At 40.8% G+C, this 20,553-nt stretch overlaps 1 protein-coding gene across 1 annotated transcript in view; it reads left to right on the top strand.

Annotated features, from left to right (window-relative positions):
* Positions 1-20,553, top strand: part of MAB21L3 (mab-21 like 3) — a 70,229-nt gene that overhangs the window by 23,044 nt on the left and 26,632 nt on the right. The window lies entirely within an intron of this gene.

Below are 20,553 nucleotides of genomic sequence, written 5' to 3' on the forward strand. Positions count from 1 at the left end.
ATGATGATGGGGGTTGTCATGGTAATGGGAGAGAATGAATTGGCAGGTAGCCATGATAGGTATTACAGTGCAGAAGAAGGGGACTTAACATACGTATCCTTTGTTAATAGGACTTTGTCATAGCCTTCCAATGCATAGGGTTTGAAATATTGTGTTCCTTTCCTGATGCTAGAGTGTGAAATGAAGTCAGTAAAAATATACTATGTTCTGCAAATCAGACCTGTCTCTGTCTTCACTCCATTATCCCATGACCCCAAGGAGGCTTAGATATGAGGCAGAGACTTGGTAATGAAAGACTTTTAGTGTTTATATGATAAGTTTAGGAACTACAGCCAAATGTAAGACTTATTTCGATTGGTACCAGTCATTTGACACTTTGTTCCAAGAGTTTTTTTTCTTTATGAAATGTTTAAAAATAAAGACTCATAGATGTTTAGATTTCAGACTTCATTAATTTTTTTTCTATTTTATTATTGTTATTGTTTTGTCTAGATGGTTTAACCTTGATCATTTTTATTGCCGGGACCCAAAAAGCCAAATTTTATTTTCTCAACATTGACTGTAGATTATAAACCGCCATAAACCTGTGGTAAAACGCCTCGTTTTCCTTGGCATTTGGTCTCCTTAATCATGTTTCAATAACAAATACTGTGGTTTCTGAGTAGTGGAACAGAAGTAGGGTCTGAGTGTTCCTTTTGGTGATGATGCCTCCAGCATGTATTTTGAGACGTTTTTCCTTTCTCAAAGGAAAGATTCTCTCCAATGTAGCCTTTGTGGGCTTTCTTGGTTTCCCAAAGCCCTGAGAGAAAGCTCAGAAGAAAGATTTAACTTTAGTAGATTCCTGATTTGGATGCCTAAACCAAGAACTGTGTTACCAAGACTGAACATCAGGTGACTCATTTGAAGACTACCTGATAGGCCTCCTGAAGAGAAATAATAAAGCTGGGACAGTGGTCATAGTGAGCTTCCTGTGGTCCTAAGATTGAAACTCCTGTGTAAAGAGGAACACGGTCCCCAACTTCTGGGAGAGGTAGAAAGAGTATCAGAAACCCACCCCAGAGAAGCAAGAAACTCACCCTTCAGAAGACATCAGCTGAAAGGTTGTTCCCCCCTTCCTAGGGCAACTGGTTGACTGATAGGAGGTAGGACAACACAGGGTGGTGCCACTAAGATGTCTCTGTCCAGCTGTGGGAAACCCAAGTGAGTGTGTCAGTCTGCTAGAGCTGGTAACAAAATACCACCAACTGGGTGGCTTCAACAATGAAATTAATTTTTTCACGGTTCTGGAGGCCAGAAGACCAAGATCAAGATCGAGGTGCCAGTAGGGTTGGTTTCTTTTGAGACTCCTTTCAGATGGCTGTCTTCTCCTGTATCCTCACATGGCCTTTCCTCTGTGTAGGTGCATCCTTGTGTCTTCCTTTTCTTATAGGGACGCCAGTCAGATTGGACTGGGGACCCACTCAAAAGGTCTCAGATTAATTTTATCACCTGCCACCTGAAAGGTCCTGCCTTCAAATACAGTCACATTCTGAGGTACTGTGGGTTAGGAATTCAACATATGAATTTGCGAGGGACATCATTCAGCTAATACCAAGATGGGATGGGAAACTCTACCACTGGGGGCTGGAGAGGGGGAAGTTCACAAAAAAAGGGAACAGTAACTTACTTGGCAGCTGAGGACCATCAAAGTATAATCAAAGGAGCTGAAGTGTACTTAAAAGGACGAAAGCCTCTGGGATGGTTGGGACTCATCCAATTTATCTTTCTCCCAGAGCAGCAAGAGAAAGTGACAGCAGCCGTGGGCATGATATAAGGGAAGATGGTGATGCTCCGGAGGGAAACAAGGGTTAGTAACACATCAAATCACCCACAGACAGATCTGTTGAGATTTCAAGAGAATAAAAAGGTGTAAGACACAGTCCCAGACATCAAAGACCACAAAATCTCATTAAAACACAAGGAAGGAATGTATGGAAAGTTATTAAATACAGAGAAATGATCCAAGTGGTTACTAAGATTTTTTTTTTGGAGACCCCCTATGTGCCCAACAGTGGGCATGGCACTGGGAAATTGATGGAGAACAAAACAGACCTGGCCCCTGACCTCTTGTGGCTTCTACTCTAGAGGGGGAGACAGACTAATAGCCATACAAATAATTTCAAACTGTGTTAAGTGCTTTAGAAGCAAAGGACAATGGGACAGGGTTGAGTGTGAGAGAACAAATCCATCTCAAAGGAATTCTGCAGGCCCAGGGATAACAGCCAGCAAATAATCAAAGGAACCTTGTTCCAGCAGAGGCCATTATGTGAACTAAGAGCAACACATAGCAGGCAGAGGGGGAAGGATAATGTGAAAGCATTTTCTTTTTATATAATTTATTGTCAAATCGGTTTCCATACAACACCCAGTGGTCATCCCAACAGGTGCCCTCCTCAATGCCCATCACCCACTTTCCCCTCTCCCCCATCCCCCATCAACCCTCAGTTTGTTCTCAGTACTCAAGAATCTCTTATGGTTTGCCTCCCTCCCTCTCTGTGACATTTTTCCCCCTTCCCCTCCCCCATGGTCTCTGTTAAGTTTCTCAGGATCCACATATGAGTGAAAACATATGGTATCTGTCCTTCTCTGGCTGACTTCATTTCACTTAGCATAATACCCTCCAGTTCCATCCACATTGCTGCAAATGGCCAGATTTCATTCTTCCTCGTTGCCAAGTAGTACCCCATTGTATATATAAACCACATCTTTATCCATTCATCAGCTGGTGGACATTTAGGCTCTTTCCATAATTTGGCTATTGCTGAAAGTGCTGTTATAAACATTGGGGTACAAGTGCCCCTATGAATCAGCACTCCTGTATCCCTTGGGTAAATTCCTAGCAGTGCTATTGCTGGGTCATAGGGTAGATCTATTTTTAATTTTTTGAGGAACCTCCACACTGTTTTCCAGAGTGGCTGCACCAATTTGCATTCCTACCAACAGTGCAAGAGGGTTCCCGTTTCTCCACACCCTCGCCAGCATCTATAATCTCCTGAGTTGTTCATTTTAGCCACTCTGACCGGCGTGAGGTAGTATCTGAGTGTGGTTTTGATTTGTATTTCCCTGATGAGGAGTGATGTTGAGCATCTTTTCATGTGCCTGTTGGCCATCTGGATGTCTTCTTTTTTTTTTTTTTTTTTTTAAATTTTTTTTTCAACGTTTATTTATTTTTGGCACAGAGAGAGACAGAGCATGAACGGGGGAGGGGCAGAGAGAGAGAGGGAGACACAGAATCGGAAACAGGCTCCAGGCTCTGAGCCACCAGCCCAGAGCCCGATGCGGGGCTCGAACTCCCGGACCGCGAGATCGTGACCTGGCTGAAGTCGGACGCTTAACCGACTGCGCCACCCAGGCGCCCCATGGATGTCTTCTTTAGAAAAGTGTCTATTCATGTCTTCTGCCCATTTCTTCACTGGATTATTTGTTTTTCAGATGTGGAGTTTGGTAAATTCTTTATAGATTTTGGGTACTAGCCCTTTATCCAATACGTCATTTGCAAATATATTTTCCCATTCTATCAGTTGCCTTTTAGTTTTGTTGATTGTTTCCTTTGCAGTGCAGAAGCTCTTTATCTTGATGAGGTCCCAATAGTTCATTTTTGCTTTTAATTCCCTTGCCTTTGGAGATGTGTCGAGTAAGAAATTGCTGCGGTTGAAGTCAGAGAGGTTTTTTCCTGCTTTCTCCTCTAGGGTTTTGATGGTTTCCTGTCTCACATTCAGGTCCTTCATCCATTTTGAGTTTATTTTTGTGAATGGTGTAAGAAAGAGGTCTAGTTTCATTCTTCTGCATGTTGCTGTCCAGTTTTCCCAGCACCGTTTGTTAAAGAGGCTTTTTTCCATTGAATATTCTTTCCTGCTTTGTCAAAGATTAGTTGGCCATATATTTGTGGGTCCACTTCTGGAGTCTCTATTCTATTCCATTGGTATATGTGTCTGTTTTTGTGCCAATACCATGCTGTCTTGATGATTACAGCTTTGTAGTAGAGGCCAAAGTCTGGGATTGTGATGCCTCCCACTTTGGTCTTCTTCTTCAAAATTACTTTGGCTATTCGGGGTCTTTTGTGGTTCCATACAAATTTTAGGATTGCTTGTTCTAGTTTTGAGAAGAATGCTGGTGCAATTTTGATTGGGATTGCATTGAATGTGTAGATTGCTTTGGGTAGTATTGACATTTTAACAGTATTTATTCTTCCAATCCATGAGCACAGAATGTTTTTCCATTTCTTTGTATCTTCTTCAATTTCTTTCATAAGCTGTGAAAGCTTTTTCTGATTATAAAAATGATGCATGCTTATAGGATATGTATTTTATGCATTAAAGTATTAAAAATTACCTAAAATCTCGCTTCCTTGAGATAACTATGACGAGAATATATGCTGTTTTGTATGGTAAACTTCAGTTTAAAGCCTGTCTTTCTTTTTTACTTTCTTCCCATCCTGTCTCTGCCTCCTCTCTCTCTGTCCTGGACTTGTGGGCCATTTGTACCCCATTTCTTAACTAATAACAACCACACCTGTATATTTCCAAACATTTTCCATGTTTGTGTTTGCGCCATACACACACACACACACACACACACACACACACATACTGCCCCCAGATGCTGCTGATTTATTGGTTTGGAGTTGGGTCCACGCATCTGTGTTTTTCAAATGCTCCCCAAATGATTCTGTATTTAGCCAAGATTCAGAACCACTAATCCAAATCATTCTTTCAAATAGTCGCACACTATCATATAATATGGATGGTCACATTTAAAAAAAAGTTTTTTTATGTTTATTTAAAAAAAATTTTTTTTTTAATGTTTGTTTATTTTTTGAGAGACAGAGAGAGACAGAGCATGAGCAGGGGAGGGGCAGAGAGAGAGGGAGACACAGAATCCGAAGCAGGCTCCAGGCTTTGGACTGTCAGCACAGAGCCCGACGCGGGGTTCAAACTCAAGAACCATGAGATCATGACCTGAGCCGAAGTCAGACGCTTAACCAACTGACCCACCCAGGTGCCCCTATGTTTTTTTTGTTTTTTAGAGAGAGAGAGACAGAGCATAAGCGGGGGAGGGGAAGGGTCAGAGAGAGAGGGAGACACAGAATCTGAAGCAGGCTCCAAACTCTGAGCTGTCAGCACAGAGCCAGATATGGGGCTCAATTCACCAACCATAAGATCATGACTTGGGCGGAAGTCAGACACTTAACTGAGCCACCCAGGTGCCTCTGGATGGTCACATTCTATTCAACCATTCCACCATTGATAGGCAATCCCTGTGACTCCATTATAAATAACACTATTATATACATCCTTTTCTAGTTCACTTGTAAAAGGGAAATAATGATAACACTTACCTCATTGGGTTGCCATGTAGATAAAGTGGCATACTATTTGTAAAATAGTTATAACAGTACCTGGCATATGAAATGTATTTAATAAATGTCAACTATTAATATTGGTGGTATCATCATTATTACTTGTATCTGATATTCTTATGATTATTTCTTTGGGTTGGATTCTTAAGGGTGAGATTTCTGGGATATATATATTACATATTTAAATGTTCATTTATTTTGAAAGAGAGAGAGTGTGAACGTGTGTGTGTATGAGCAGGGGAAGGGTGAAGAGAGGGAGAGAAATCCCAAGCAGTCTCCATGTTCAGCACGGAGCCCAAAGCGGTGCTCACTGTCACGACTGGGATCAGAACCTGAGACAAAATTAAGAGTCAGACGCTCAACCAACTGAGCCACAGATGCCCCTCTGGGATATATTTTTAAAATTTTGATAGATATTGTCAGAATATTTTCCAAAAAGGTAATGATTCATACTTAAGCTGACAATGTTTCAGAAGGGAACACTGAGAGGAAGAGAGAGAGATTCTCCTTTTATTTTCCTTTGCCTATATTTTCTATTGGAATATTTGTCTTTTTCTTATCATTTGTAAGAGCTCTTTGTTAACACATATAGTGTGACCTTTATTTTTTCCATTTACCTTGTGAATATTTTATCCCAAACTATTATTTATCTTGTTAGCTTTTTTGTGGTGCCTTTGTTCACATGATTAGTTTTGATGTTTGTATCATCAAATATATCTGTATTTTCTTATATAGCTTCTGGGTTTCTTGGTTGGAACCCAATTCGTAGGTTATACATATATTCTCTTAAAATTTGGTTCAAGATTTAAGAAATTTGAATTTATTTTACCTTAAAAATATGGTGTGAGGTAGGGTGAAGAAATCTTTATTTTCTGCAGGATGGAGAGCCAGTTTTTACACCAGCATTTATTAAATAAGCCATCCTTTCCAGCTTGGTGCTTTTAGAGAAATAAGAAAAGGTCTTTGGGACTAAAATTTTACCAGAATAGGGGAGAAGAATAGTGAGAAGTGAGAGTTGAGAAGTAGGCAGGAATCTGGTCACACAGGATCCTACGCATAAGAAAGGACTTTGGAACTTACCTTAAAAATGCAATTCCAGGGGTGCCTGGGTGGCTCACTTGGTTAAGTATCTGACTCTTGATTTAGGCTCAGGTCATGATCTCAAAGTTTGTGGGATCAAGACCTAGGTCAGGTTCTGGAGACTGCTTGGGATTCATTCTCTCTCTCTCTCTCTCTCTCTCTCTCTCTCTGCCTCTCCCCCACTCACACTCTGTCTCAAAATAAATAAATAAACTAAAAAAAAAAAAAAAGCCAATTTCATGCAAGAGTTTCAGCAGAAGAGTGATATGATCCAATGGGAATTTTAAGATTGCTCACCCCAGGAGTCTCACCTCTCTTTGGGGCTCCCATACCTATACATGTAATAAAAATTGGGTTTTTCCCCTCCTTAAAAAAAAGAAAAGAAAAAAAAGATTGCTCACCCCAGTGTGGAAATGGTGCTGAGGTACAAGTGAGGAAGTGGAGGGATGATTTATACCGGAATAGTCCAGGAAAGATGTGATGGTGATATGGAGGAGCAATGGCACTTGTGGTCCAGATTGGGTTGATGGACCCAAGAGCTATTTTGGAGGTGGGCAGAGCTGAATGGAAGATTAAATGTGGAAGGTGAAGGACAGGAAAGAGTCAAAGATGACTTCAATTTGGGGATGGTAGTGGTTCCTCTTCCTGGTCTCCATAAAACTGGACAAAAAGCAGATTTGAGAGAAGTGTCAAGAATTTAGTATGAAAGAGATGAAAATGATCATAAAGGAACACTATTATATAAAAGTCTGTGGCAGTAAACTTGAAAATGGATGGAATGGATGATTTTTTTTTTTAATTTAGGTTCGAGGTAGTTAACATATAGTGTAATATTGGTTTCAGGAGTAGAATTTAGTGATTCATCACTTACATATGTCACCCAGTGCTCATCCCAACAATTGCCCTCCTCAGTGCCCATCACCCATTTAGCCCATCCTCCCCCACCTCCCCTCCAGCAACCCTGTTTGTTCTACTTAAGAGTATCTTATGGTTTGCCCCCCGTCTCTGTTTTTATCTTATTTTATTTTTCCTTTCCTTCCTGTTTTGAGTCAAATGTAAACTGCCAACACTGACCCTAGAAGAGGCAGAAAAATTAAACATATCAGTAGCCTTGAGAGATGTTCAAAATGGAGATTTTTCCCTTTTAAAAGGACCAGACCAGACCAGAATGCTTTGGCAGCTGAGTTGTATCTAAGCTTGGAAGAAAAGATGTTTCTTATATTACTTAAGCCATTCTAGACTACTGAAAGATATAGATGAATTGCAGATGAATTGTTTTCAGGGAAACCTCGAAACAAGGGAAAAAATGCCCATCAGAAGTAGAGTAAACCTGAGGCACCCAGGTGGCTCAGTTGGTTAAGCATCCGACCTCGGCTCAGTTCATGATCTCACGGTCTGGGTTCGAGCCCCACGTCAGGCTCTGTGCTGACAGCTCAGAGCTTGGAGCCTGCTTCAGATTCTGTGTCTCCCTCTCTCTCCATCCCTCCCCACTCACATTCTGTCTCCGTCTCTCTCCCTCTCTCTCAAAAAGAAATAAACATTAAAAAGTTAAAAAAAAGAAGTGGAGTAAACTCTCACACACTTACACCATGGACTACTATACAGCTATTTAAAGAGTGAATCCTGTCTATACTAGTAAATGTGGTAGGGCAAGGGGGTGGGAATTTCTACACTACACTGTTAGGGGGCAAGATGCAGAGAGAGCGTATGTAGTCTTTTTTTTTTTTTTTTTTTTTTTTTTTTTTTAAGAAACACCAGAAATGAACATAAATTATATGCATGTACAAATGTAGTATTGATGTAGAGATTCCTTTTTCCTTTTTATATTCATATTTCAAATGGTCTCACTTGTTACTATGAGAATATATTACTTTTATGATGAAACATGAAAAGTAACCAGTTCGGTTTTGGTTATGTTGATTTTAAGAAATCTTCAAGAAATCTAGAAGGCAATGTCAAATGATCAAGATGCTATAAGGTCTGGTGTTTGGAAGACAGGCATGAGCTGGAGATCATCAGTGGGAGTCACGGCAGTGGGACATTTGGGGCATCATGGGAGTGGATAGGACCGCTGAGTGGACATGTAAAGTAAGTGAAGAACAAAACACAAGACGATGCCAGAAGGAACTCTGGCAAAGAGATGTTCAGTGAAAGAGGAAGCACCAGTGAAAGAGAGCAGGATGGAACCACCAGAAATGCCACAAGGCAAACAAGTGATTCTGGGATAGTAGACTTTGAGTGGTCTGGGGTTTGGGTGGGCCTCACTTTGATAGAAGTGGTCTTCATGACCAGAAACTCATAAGGGAAATAACCTCTCTCCCCACCCCCACCCTGTCCTTTCCACCACCAGAATATTATTGCAAACCAGTTGTTCAACATTCTTCACAACTTCTTTCTAAGACAGCTGGAGGACAGGTATGTGTAAGTACTATTAACTCAAGAAAAACCAAAGCTTCCTGAGTAAGCTCTCACGCTTGAACACCCCCAAATGAGACTAGAGGAGACTAGGGCCAATCTATGGAGAAGCCTTCGCCTTCACACAAGACTTTGAAAACAGAGTTTGCTGGTAGAGGCGTCACTGAGGAGCTGAATGGAGTAAATTTTTAAGAAAGGCCCATGCTTATGACACATACTACCCAGGATCTCTCAGAGCAGCCTTCCAGTCAAAGTGTTGGAGAGTGTACGTGCCGCTTAGACCTCTCCTCTTCTTTCTAACCCCACTGCCATTACCCTGGCTCACTGCCTAGTGGGATCACTCCTGAACTAGTGCCCTGCGTGTAGCTTCTCAGTGTCTTCAGCTAATGCTAGGTGGTCTACTGCACAAGGATACCTGAGGGAGGGGCGAGTGGGACTGAAATCTAGCTCTTCTCACCAACCCGTGAAGCCTTGTGTGGACTGCTTCTGCCTGGAAGATCTTGCTAATGCAGGTGTGGCCAGCTCACCATACATTAGCTTTGCAGGACCAGGGAAGGGGCCACCCTTCTCCGATTTGCACAGAGGGTGTTGAAGTGTCTAATATCAGTTCTGAGTCCCATGACAACAGCGAACCAGACACACAATCTCTGCCTGCAAGGCTAACCGGCTAGTAGAGGTGGATAATCCCACAGACAACTAGTTGCAAAGTGAGTCACTTTAAAGAACAATTTTTTAAAATTCTTTTTAATGTTATTATTTATTTTTTGAGAGAGAGACAGACAGAGAGCCAGCAGGAGAGAGGCAGACAGAGAGGGAGACACAATCCAAAGCAGACTCCAGGCTCCAAGCCGTCAGCACAGAGCCTGATACGGGGCTCGAACTCATGAACCTTGAGGTCATGATCTGAGCCAAAGTCAGATGCTTAACCAACTGAGGCATCCAAATGCCTCAAAAGAACAATCTCTATCATATCAATGTATTGTTCACAATCCTTCAAAGGCTCTCCACTGCCTACAGAGAAAAATAAAAATACCTTAGCTTTGAATTCAGTGCCTTATGTAATCTCTCCAGACTAGTCAGGCATCCTCCAGATTGACTTCTCTGACCACGGTCCCTGACAATGTCTCTATGCCAGTGCCAGGATGGTATCCCTGGCTTAAGATAGTTCCTCCCACCTTCCTTTCATAGCTCTCACCTCCTCAGTGTGTTCTCAGCCTTCCTCTCCGTGATTCCCTGCAGCAATTTCTGTCTGGGCCAGCTGGGACATGCCCCATCAGGACAGGGCTGATGACGTCATTCTTTATACTTTGGCTTTGACTCTCAAACTTTACCTAAGGAAGGAGCCTATGGAATCAGTAGGATCTTTGCATTGTTGGTACCCAGCAGAGCACGATGAGTTTGACTGTGTGGTCTGAAGATTCTTTAAAAACTTTTTTTAATGTTCATTTATTTTTGAGAGAGAGAGAGAGAGAGGGGCAGAGTGCAAGTGGGGTAGGGGCAGAGAGAGAGAGGGAGACACAGAATCTGAAGCAGTCTCCAGGCTCTGAGCTGTCAGCACAGAGCCTGATGTGGGGCTTGAACCCACGAACCATGAGATCATGACCTGAGCTGAAGTCAGACTGAGCCACCCACGCGCCCCTGAAGATCCTTTTAAAATTTTCCAATGTACTTGCAACTATTTCTGTCAGATGCTTGCCCTTGAAATTGTATAGCTACCTTGAAAGATAGAGGTGTACTACAAAATGATTTACGAATGTTCTCTTAAGCCTCCGACATACATATATTTTTACGTTTTTTTATATCTTTCCTGCCTCAGCATGATACATCTTAATAAAGAAAATCAGCACAGAAATATGTACTTTACAGTTGTGCCAATATTTCCCTACTTTAAAACTTTTACAAAATTGAATCTATTTTTTTTGTTTTAATTTTGTTTTAATTTATTTTTTGAGAGAGAAACAGAGAGTGAGCTGGGGAGGGGCAGAGAGAGGGAGACACAGAATCCAAAGCAGGCTCCAGGCCCTGAGCTGTCAGCACAGAGCGCGACACTGGGCTTGAACCCATGAACCATGAGATCATGACCTGAGCTGAAGTCAAATGCTTAACCGGCTGAGCCACTCAGGTATCCTGAATCTGTTCTCTAATTATGCAGAATAATATTGGCAAAACTAGAAAGCAAATATAAAGAAAGTATCAAGAAATGAGTGTTTTAGGGGCACCTGGATGGCTCAGTAGGTTGCGATGCTGACTTTTGATTTTGGCTCTGGTCATGATCCCATGGTTTGTGAGATCGAGCCCCTCATCAGGCTCTGTGCTCAGCGTGGAGCCTGCTTGGGATTCTCTTTCTTTCTCTCTCTTTCTGTCCTTCTGCCACTCTCCCCTGCTCGCTCTCTCTCTAAAATAAAAATAAAATTTAAAAAAATGAGTGTTTTATTTTACATAGCATTTGTAGCATTTACACCTTTTTTTCTGATTATAAATAACATATGCTCATTGTAGAAAATATATAAAAACAAATTCACACCAAAAAAGCCCATAATTATTCCACCATCCCAAAATAACAACTGTCAACTTCATTTTGTATTTTTCTCCCCCCTTCTCCTTCCTCCTACACACTCTTCAAAAAATTCCAGTACACCTGGTTATTAAAAAGTATTATTCAGAAAGGCCACTGTCCAAGGTAGTAATAGGACATACACATGTCCAGAATGACCCTCCTGATCTTTCACTCATAATATTAGACTTAATTATTTCAATCTGACTTGTTAGCTGTCTGATTTTAAAGTTTAAAACCATCACTGGCATTTTAATAATTAGTATATGAGATCTAACAATGAGAGTTCTAAACAGACACTATTGGACGTCTGGTCTCTTATTCCACACGTAAGGAGCTTGGGAGTCGCCACGCCATCCTAAGTAGTAAAACGCTGAACAGACTGAAAAATCAACAACTCTTCTCGGATTCGTAAGCGCGAACATGCCACAGGCAGACCACTGCCCTCCAAATTGAAGAGCGAGGTGAATACAGAGCGCCCCTGCTTAGCAGAGCAGAAACACAGAGAAAGAATCCCCCCTGGGAATCAGCGGCAGGGTGGTGGGGCACATTGCTAGAGGTTCAGTGCGGAGAATTCTGAGATAAAAACTCCAGGGGCCCAGTCATGAGAGGCCTCCACAATTTTGTGAGATTTACCTCTCGGCTCTCTACCAGATCCTCACAGTAATTACCAGAAAAAAATATCCTGGCACTTCCTGCGGGGGAGGGAGAAGGAACCATTTTTAAATATACCCAAGCAAGCTGTTCTTTCTGAAAAGGCCCGCCTTTAGCAGAAACTAGTTAACCAAAGCCAAAGCTGCAGGGGACTTACCAAAACTGACTTGAGAGAAGGGAAATTCTCAACCCCAGTCAGCTTTAACCCTCCATGGGGAAGAAGGAAAAATAGCCAACTCCTATCTCACTTTAGGAGAGAAGAGAAAATGGAAGAACACTAAAAGTTCACAGTCCAGGGGCACAGACTCACTAAAAGTCTGCAACCCTAATCATGGGACTAGGGAAGGCTCCTCATCCCCCTCCCACCCCTAACACCCCCCCCCATCCCATGTCCCAGCACCACCTTACTTCAGGCCTATTTCCAGCAGTTTCTTTTACCCAGAATGTCCAACTGTCAAGGAAAATGTACAAGGCATATGAAAAGACAAAAATCACAGTTAGCATCAGACATGACAAGGGATGTTGGAAATGTTAGATAGGAAGTTACAAACAACTGTGGTTAATATGTAAAGGGCTTTAGTGGATAAAGGAGACAGCATATGCGAACAGATAAGCAGTGTATGTAGAGGTGGAAATCCTGAGAAAGAACCAAAAAGAAATGCCAGAGATAAAAACCACGTAAAGAGAAATGAAGACTTAACTCTGAGGTGCTTATGATAGGCTGAACACACCGAGGAGAGAATCTGTGAGTGTCACGCTATCTCAACAGAAATCTCCGAAACTGAAAAGCAAAGAGAACAAAGATCGTAAAACACAGAACAAAACACCTAACGACCGTAGGATAACCACAAAAGTAAGCATATATGTAATGAGAGCACCAGAAGAAACAGAGAACAAGCGGAAGAGATATTTGAAACAACGATACTGAGAATCCTCCCAATTAAATGGCAGGGGCCCCAACACAGATCCAGGATACTCAGAGAACACCAAGTCTGTTCAGTGTCAAATGCCAACCAAAGCAAACCAAACCAATCAAAAACTGCATCTAGGCATAGCATATTTAAATAACAGGAAAATCAAAGATAATGAAAAAAATCCTTCAAGAAGGGAAAAAAACACCGATCTACAGAGGAACAAAGGTAAGAATTATCTCTGACTTCTCAAAAATGATGCAAACAGGGGTGCGTGGGTGACTCAGTTAAGTGTCCGACTTCAGCTCAGGTCATGATCTCACAGCTCGTGGGGTTGAGCCCCGTGTCAGGCTCTGCGCTGACAGCTCAGAGCCTGGAGCCTGCTTCGGATTCTGTGTCTCCCTCTCTCTCTCTCTGCCCCTCCCTGATATCATTCTCTCTCTCTCTCTCTCTCTCTCTCTCTCTCTCTGTCTCTCAAAAATAAATGAACATTTAAAAAATTTTTTAAAAAAAGAAATAATGCAAACAAAGAAAGGGTGGGGTGAAGTATTAAAAGCACTGGGAGAATAGAAACCACCAACCTTGTGTTCTGTACCCTATGAAATTATCCTTCAAAAGTGAAGAAGAAACACATTCTCAGACCAACAGAAATTGAGAGAATACATTGCCAAGTAGACTTGCCTGGCAAGAAATGGTAAAAGAGGTTCTTTAGAGAAGGAAAAGAATATAGGTCAGAGACTTGGATCTACATTAAGAAAAAAGAGGATTGAAAAAGGTAAAATAAAAACTTTTCACTTTCTTTTCTTTTTGTTTCTAATTTTTTTCAGTTTTTATTTAAATTCCGGTTAGGTAACATACAATGTAATATCAATTTCAGCTGTACAGTATTGCGATTGAACACTTACATACACCACCCAGTGTTCATCACCATAAGTGCACTCCTTAATCCCCATCACCGATTTTACCCATCTCCCACCTTCTCTGGTAACCATCAGTTTGTTCTGTATAGTTACTAGTCTGTTCCTTGGTTTGTCTCTTTTTCCCCCCTGTGATCATTTGTTTTGTTTCTTAAATTCCACATGAGTGAAATCATATGCCATTTGTCTTTCTCTGACTTATTTTGCTTAGCATAATGCTCTAGCTCCATCCACATCGTTGCAAATTGCAAGATTTCATTCACTTTTATGGTTGAATAATATTCCATTGTGTATGCTACCATATCTTCTCTATCCATTCATCAATCGATGGACACTTGAGCTACTTCTATGTCTTCGCTATTGTAAATAATGCTGCTGTAAACTTTGGGGTGCACATATCCCTTTGAATTAGTATTTTTCTATTCTTCAGGTAAATACCTAGTGGTGTGATTGCTGAATCGTAAAGTGGTTCTATTTAAAAATTTTTGAAGATCCTCCCTACTGTTTTCCATGGTAGCTACACCAGTTTGCGTTCCTAGCAAGAGTGCAAGAGGGTTCCCCTTTCTCCACATCCTCGCCCACACCCGTTTTTCTTCTGTTGTTGATTTTAGCCATTCTGACAAGTGTGAGGTGATATCTCATGTAGTTTTGATTTGTATTTCCCTGATGTCTTCTTTGGAGACATGTCTATTTATGTCTTCTGCCCATTTTTTAATTGAATTATTTGTTTTTGGGTGTTGACTTGTATAAGTTCTTTCTATATTTTCGATACTAACCCTTTATCAAATATGTCACTTGTAAATATCTTCTATTCCATAGGTTGCCTTTTAGTTTTATTGATTATTTCCTTTGCTGTGCAGAAGCTTTTTGATGTAGTCCCAGTAGTTTATTTTTTTAGTTTTTTTAAGTTTATTTGAGAGAGAGCACGTGTGCACACACAAGCAAGGGAGGGGCAGAGAGAGGGAGAGAGAGAGGGAGAGAATTCCAAGCAGGCTCCATGCCATCAGTGCAGATAGAGCCCACAAACCTGTGAGATCATGACCTGAGCCAAAATCAAGAATCAAATGCTTAACTGACGAGCCACCCAGGTGCCCCCAATAGTTTATTTTTACTTTTCTTTCCCTTGCTTCAGGAGACCAATGCTATGGCCAGCGTCAGAGAAATTACTGCCTGTGCTCTCTTCAAGGGCTTTTATGGTTTCAGGTCTCACAATTAGGTCTTTAATCCATTTTGAGTTTGTTTCTATGTATGGTAAAAGAGATTGGTCCTGTTTCATTCTGTTGCACGTAGCTGTCTAGTTTTCCCAACACTATTTGTTCAAGAGACAGTCTTTCCCATTAGATGTTCTTTCCTGCTTTGCGGAAGATTAATTGGCCATATAATCGTGGGCTCATTTCTGGGTTTTTCTTTCGTTCTGCTGATCAATGTATCTGTTTTTGTGCCAGTACCATACTTTTTAATGACTACAGCTTTGTAATACAACTTAAGTCTGGAATTGTGATGTCTCCAGCTTTGCTTTTCTTTTTCGAGATTATTGTGGCTATTTGGGGTCTTTTGTGGGTCTGTACAAATTTTAAAATTGTTCTAGTTCTGTGAAAAACGCTGTTGGTATTTTGATAAGGATTGCATGAAATGTGTAGATTGCTTTGGGTAGTATGGACATTTTAACAATATTGGTTAAAACTTTTATTTTTCTTATGAATTGAGTTAACAGAAAATGGTTTGTTCAAAATAATAGTGTATTCAATTGTGTATGCTTATGCGTATTGGATGTATATTACTACTTATGTATTCTTGTATACGAGTAAAATGAATGATAGCAATGACAGCAGGGATAGATAGGATGGGAGGAAGGAGTCAAGATTATTTTGTTATTGTAAGGTACTCAGACCACCCGTAAAGTGGTACCGTGTTATTTGAAAGTAGATTTGAATTAGTTGTAAAACCCTAGGTCAACAACTAAAAAATTAAAAAATCAGCAAAATCAAATTCAACAACACTGAAGAGATAGCACTCTTTGGGTGATAACGAACTTTGAGTGATAATGAGGTTCATCAGCTGCACAAATGTAATAATCTGGTGGCAGGTGTTGGTAATGGGGGAGGCTGTGCATGGGAAGGTGTTGGTAATGGGGGGAGGCTGTGCATGGGGTACATGGGAAATTTCTGTTCCTTCCTCTCAACTTTTCTGTGAACCTAAAACTCTCTTTAAAAAAAAAAGGTCTTTTTTTTTTTTAAAAGGCAGTATTCAATTACTTCTCACAATACTTAATTTTTTTCAATAAAATAACACAATATATTCTGAGAAATCTGGTAACTTGATTTTATTTTTATTACAATCAATATCATTGTGTTTCTTTATTTTAAAATGATCTATGGTGGGGAGCCTGGGTGGCTCAGTCACTTGAGTGTCTGACTTTTGGTTTGGGCTCAGGTCATGATCTCACGGTTTGTGAGATTGAGCCCCACATCCAGCTCTGCACTGATGGTGTGGAGCCTGCTTGGGATTCTCTCTCTCCCTCTCTCTCTGCCCCTACCCTGCTCACTGGCATGAGCGTGCTCTCTCTCTCTCTCAAAATAAATTAAAAAAAAGTATCTGTGGTAACACTTTTTTGGTGAAAACTTCTATGAATTTTAACACATATATGGATTCATGAAAACCCCACCAACATTGGGATACAGAACGGTTCCCCCATCCCAAAAAGTTCCCTCAGCCGTCTGCTTGTCGTCACATCCTTGCCTCACCCCAAACACCCTGCCAACCACTGATCTGTTCTCCACCATTATAGCTTGATCTTTCTTTGAGGATTTTTGAGAATGGCAAAAAAATAGGATCATATGGTATGTCACCTTTTGGTATTGGGTTCTCTCACTCAGCATTGTGTTTTTAAGATTCATCTGTGTTATGTATATCAGTAGTTTGTTGCTTTTTATTGTTGCATAGTTGCCTATGGTGTGGAGGTCACATAGTTTATTTAGCCATTCACCTGTTGAAGAGCTTTGACTCCAACAGCTTTTGACTATCAAATATAATTGCTGTAAATGTTCATGTACAGGTTTTTATATAAACCAAGTTTTCATTTCCCTGGGCTATAAACCTAGCAGTGGGATTGTTGGGGGTGAAATTGATATTTAACCGTGTGAGAAATTACCAGATCATTTTCCAGGGTGGCTGTACCATTTCACATTCCCATCAGAAACGTATGGTGTTGCAGTTGCCTGTGTACTTGTCAGCACTTGGAATTGTATTCTTTTTAGCCATTCAAATAGGTATGTAAGTAATGGTATCTTATGTATTTTTAATTTGCATGCTTCTAATAGTTGATGATGTCGACTAGCTTTTCATGCGCTTGTCATCCTTATATGCTCCTTGGTGAAGTGTCTCTTTTAGTCCCTTACCCATTTTTTTAATTGTGTTATTTGCTTTTTTACTGTTGAGTTTGAGAACTCTTTGTATATTCTGGATGTAAGTCCACTGTGGGATAGGTAGTTTTCAGATATATTCTCCTTGTCCACAGCTTGTCTCTTTATTCTCTTTGGAAGAACAAAAGTTTTTAAATTTGATGAAGTCTAGTTTATCCTTTTTTTTTTTTTTTATGGATCATCTATTTGGTGTCATTTCTAAGATCTCTTTGCCTAACTCCATGTCGCAAGAATTTATCGTATGTTTCTTCTAAAACCTTTATTGTTTTGTTTATCATTTAGACGTATGATCCATTTTGAGTTAATCTTTCTTTTTGCAAGGTGTGAACTTTTTATTAAGGTTTCTTTCTTCCCTTATGGATGACTTATTGTTCCAATACCCATTAGTTGAAAAGAATTATCTTTCCTCGACTGAATGGTGTTTATGTTTTGTCAAGGGTCAAATGGCTGGCTGTATTTACATAAATCTATTTCTGGAGTTTCTGTTTTGTTCCATTGATCTCTGTGTCTATATATCTTCTCTCTGGGTCTCTTTTAACTGAAAAACCAACCAACAAACAAAAAATAGAAATAATTGTCCTGTGTCATGAACAATAAAGGGTGGATGGGGGAAAGCAGTTCACTGTGTGCCCAAGAACTAGCAGCGATCCCGTTCCTCCTATTACCTATTTCCTGCCACCTCCTAGGTCACACATCACAGAAACTGAGCTGAACAGATCGATAAACTTACCAATTAATTTCATGGGGTAACCACTTAGTAAAACCAAATGTCTTCTTTCTTAAATACTTCCCTCACTCTCTGCATGTTCCTCAGTGTGGCAACTGAAAAGCATGCCAGCCTCACATGACCCAGAGCAGAGGGAAGGGGGTTTTACCCTGACTTAAGGAAAAGTTTTAAGTGAAAATACAACTCCGCTTACCAGGTAGGGAGATAGGAAAATGGAAACATTTTTTACTATTTAATTTGAAAATAAATTGTCATCTAACCCACAGCGGGAGTTTTATTACATCAACAACTGGTCTCTGTTAAAAATAAGTTTCTGGGTTACCTTTCAGCATGGGTGCTTTGAATGAGGAAAATCCAGAATGACATTCCAGTGCACAGATATATAGATGCATGGACACAGACAGATAGTAACAGCTCGAGATAGTCTCCTTTCCTTTCCCCTAGCCCAAACTGGGATCATTTAATACAAACTATTGTGTAACTAAAATAGGTTATCTTTGCTGCATGGAAAGCTGGTGTTGACAACACTAATTATTTCTCATTGTTTCCTTTTTTTTTTTTTTTTTAAAGATTACTTAGTTGTTTTGGGTGACAGAGAGAAAGAGAAAGAACGTGTGGGGGAGGGGCAGAGAGAGAGGGAGGGAGAGACAGAATCCTAAGCAGGCTCCGCACTGTCAGCACAGAGCCCAATGTGGGGCTCAGACCCACTAACCTGCGAGATCATGACCTGAGCTGAGATCAAGAGTCGGATGCTTAACCGACTGAGCCACCCAGGCGCCCCTCATTATTTCTTTTGATCCCAGGCGATACAAGTGGTAGAGTCATTGGTGTAAAGCAAACATATGTTTTCTCCCTTCAGGCTGATGTTGGAAGACTTTTCCTTTTTCTGGATGTATTAGGATAATAATTGCAGCTAAGAAATAATGTACTCTTTTTTTTTTTAAACGTTTATTTATTTTTGAGACAGAGAGAGACACAGCATGAACGGGGGAGGGGCAGAGAGAGAGGGAGACACAGAATCCAAAGCAGGCTTCAGGCTCTGAGCTGTCAGCACAGACCTCCATGCGGGGCTTGAACTCACAGACCCTGAGATCATGACCTGAGCCGAAGTTGAATGCTTAACCGACTGAGCCACCCAGGCGCCCCTGAAGTCAGCTTTTTAAAAGGTCATTATCTGGGGCACCTGGGTGGCTCAGTTGGTTAAATGGCTGACTCTTGGTTTCGGCTCAGTCCATGATCTCACAGTTTATGGGTTTGAGCCCCATGTCGGGCTCTGTGCTGATGGTGTGGAACCTGCTTGAGATTCTCTCTCTCCCTCTCTCTCTGCCCCTTCCCTGCTCTCTCGCTCTCTCTCTCTCTTTCTCTCTCTCAAAATAAATAAACTAAATAAATAAATGGGTCATTATCTGACTCCCTTTCTACTTTTGTTAATTGTGTTCCCAAGTGAACCAATGAACCTTTATTACTAACCTTTTATTTTCACACTTTATCTTGTGCCTATAGATAGGATGGGATTAGACCGAAGAATGAGAAAAGGGGCCACCTTCATGTATTCGTTTATTTACTCATGCATGCATTCATTCATCCTGCAGATATTTTTTGAGTACCTACTCTATGCCAAGTACTTTGCCTTCAAGGAGCATACAGTGCAACAAGTGATAAAGTAAACCAGCAATTGGTCTAGGAGCCCTGCATAGAGTCCCCTATTCAGCCTTGAGAATTAGAGAAGGTCTGCATATGAATTGGTCTAGTGAAGGGGGAAGAAGGTGGGGAAGAGTACCCGAGCAGAGAGCATTGCCTACATAAGGGCCAGAGAAGATGTCAAGGATTTCTTAGGGACTGCAATGATTTTAGTATTGCAGGAGTATAGTGTGCAGGGGTGGGTTTTATATTGTCCAGAATTTGATAGTACAGTGTTGTTTAAACACACACACACACACACACACACACACACACACACACACACGAATATCCTCCCTAGATAGGGAATATAGTCTTGAGTCCATCATAGGCCCCACCCCTTTCCATTGTTCTACTCTATCCTGATTTATTTTATTACCTGCCCGATCCATGTAGGCATTTCACTTTGGGATCTTCTACCTCTGGAACTAGACAAAGATCAAGTTCAGACTATCTCAGTTGCCATTTCTGATATGACAGAAAAGGAGACTAGCATTTTGATGGAACTTTGAAGACCAGCCCAATGAAAGATCTTACCATAAGATAGGACCAGGACAGTGACTCGCATCCATTAAAAGAAAGGGTCCCCTCCCCAGCAAAGAAAATGGAGTATGAAAACAAATGTTTATTGAGATCCTACCATGTGCCACGTACTATGCTAAATTCTTTTATATCAGGCCTTTCTATGATAGATGATAGTAACTTAAAGGATCACAGGTGCATGTATGACATTAACCTTATAACTTACAAAGTGATCTTACACATCACCAAATATATATGAGACTGTCACTTTCA

The sequence above is a fragment of the Puma concolor genome, chromosome C1, assembly GCF_028749965.1.
Source record: "Puma concolor isolate L17-30 chromosome C1, mPumCon1.1.hap2, whole genome shotgun sequence".
NCBI lineage: Eukaryota > Metazoa > Chordata > Mammalia > Carnivora > Felidae > Puma > Puma concolor.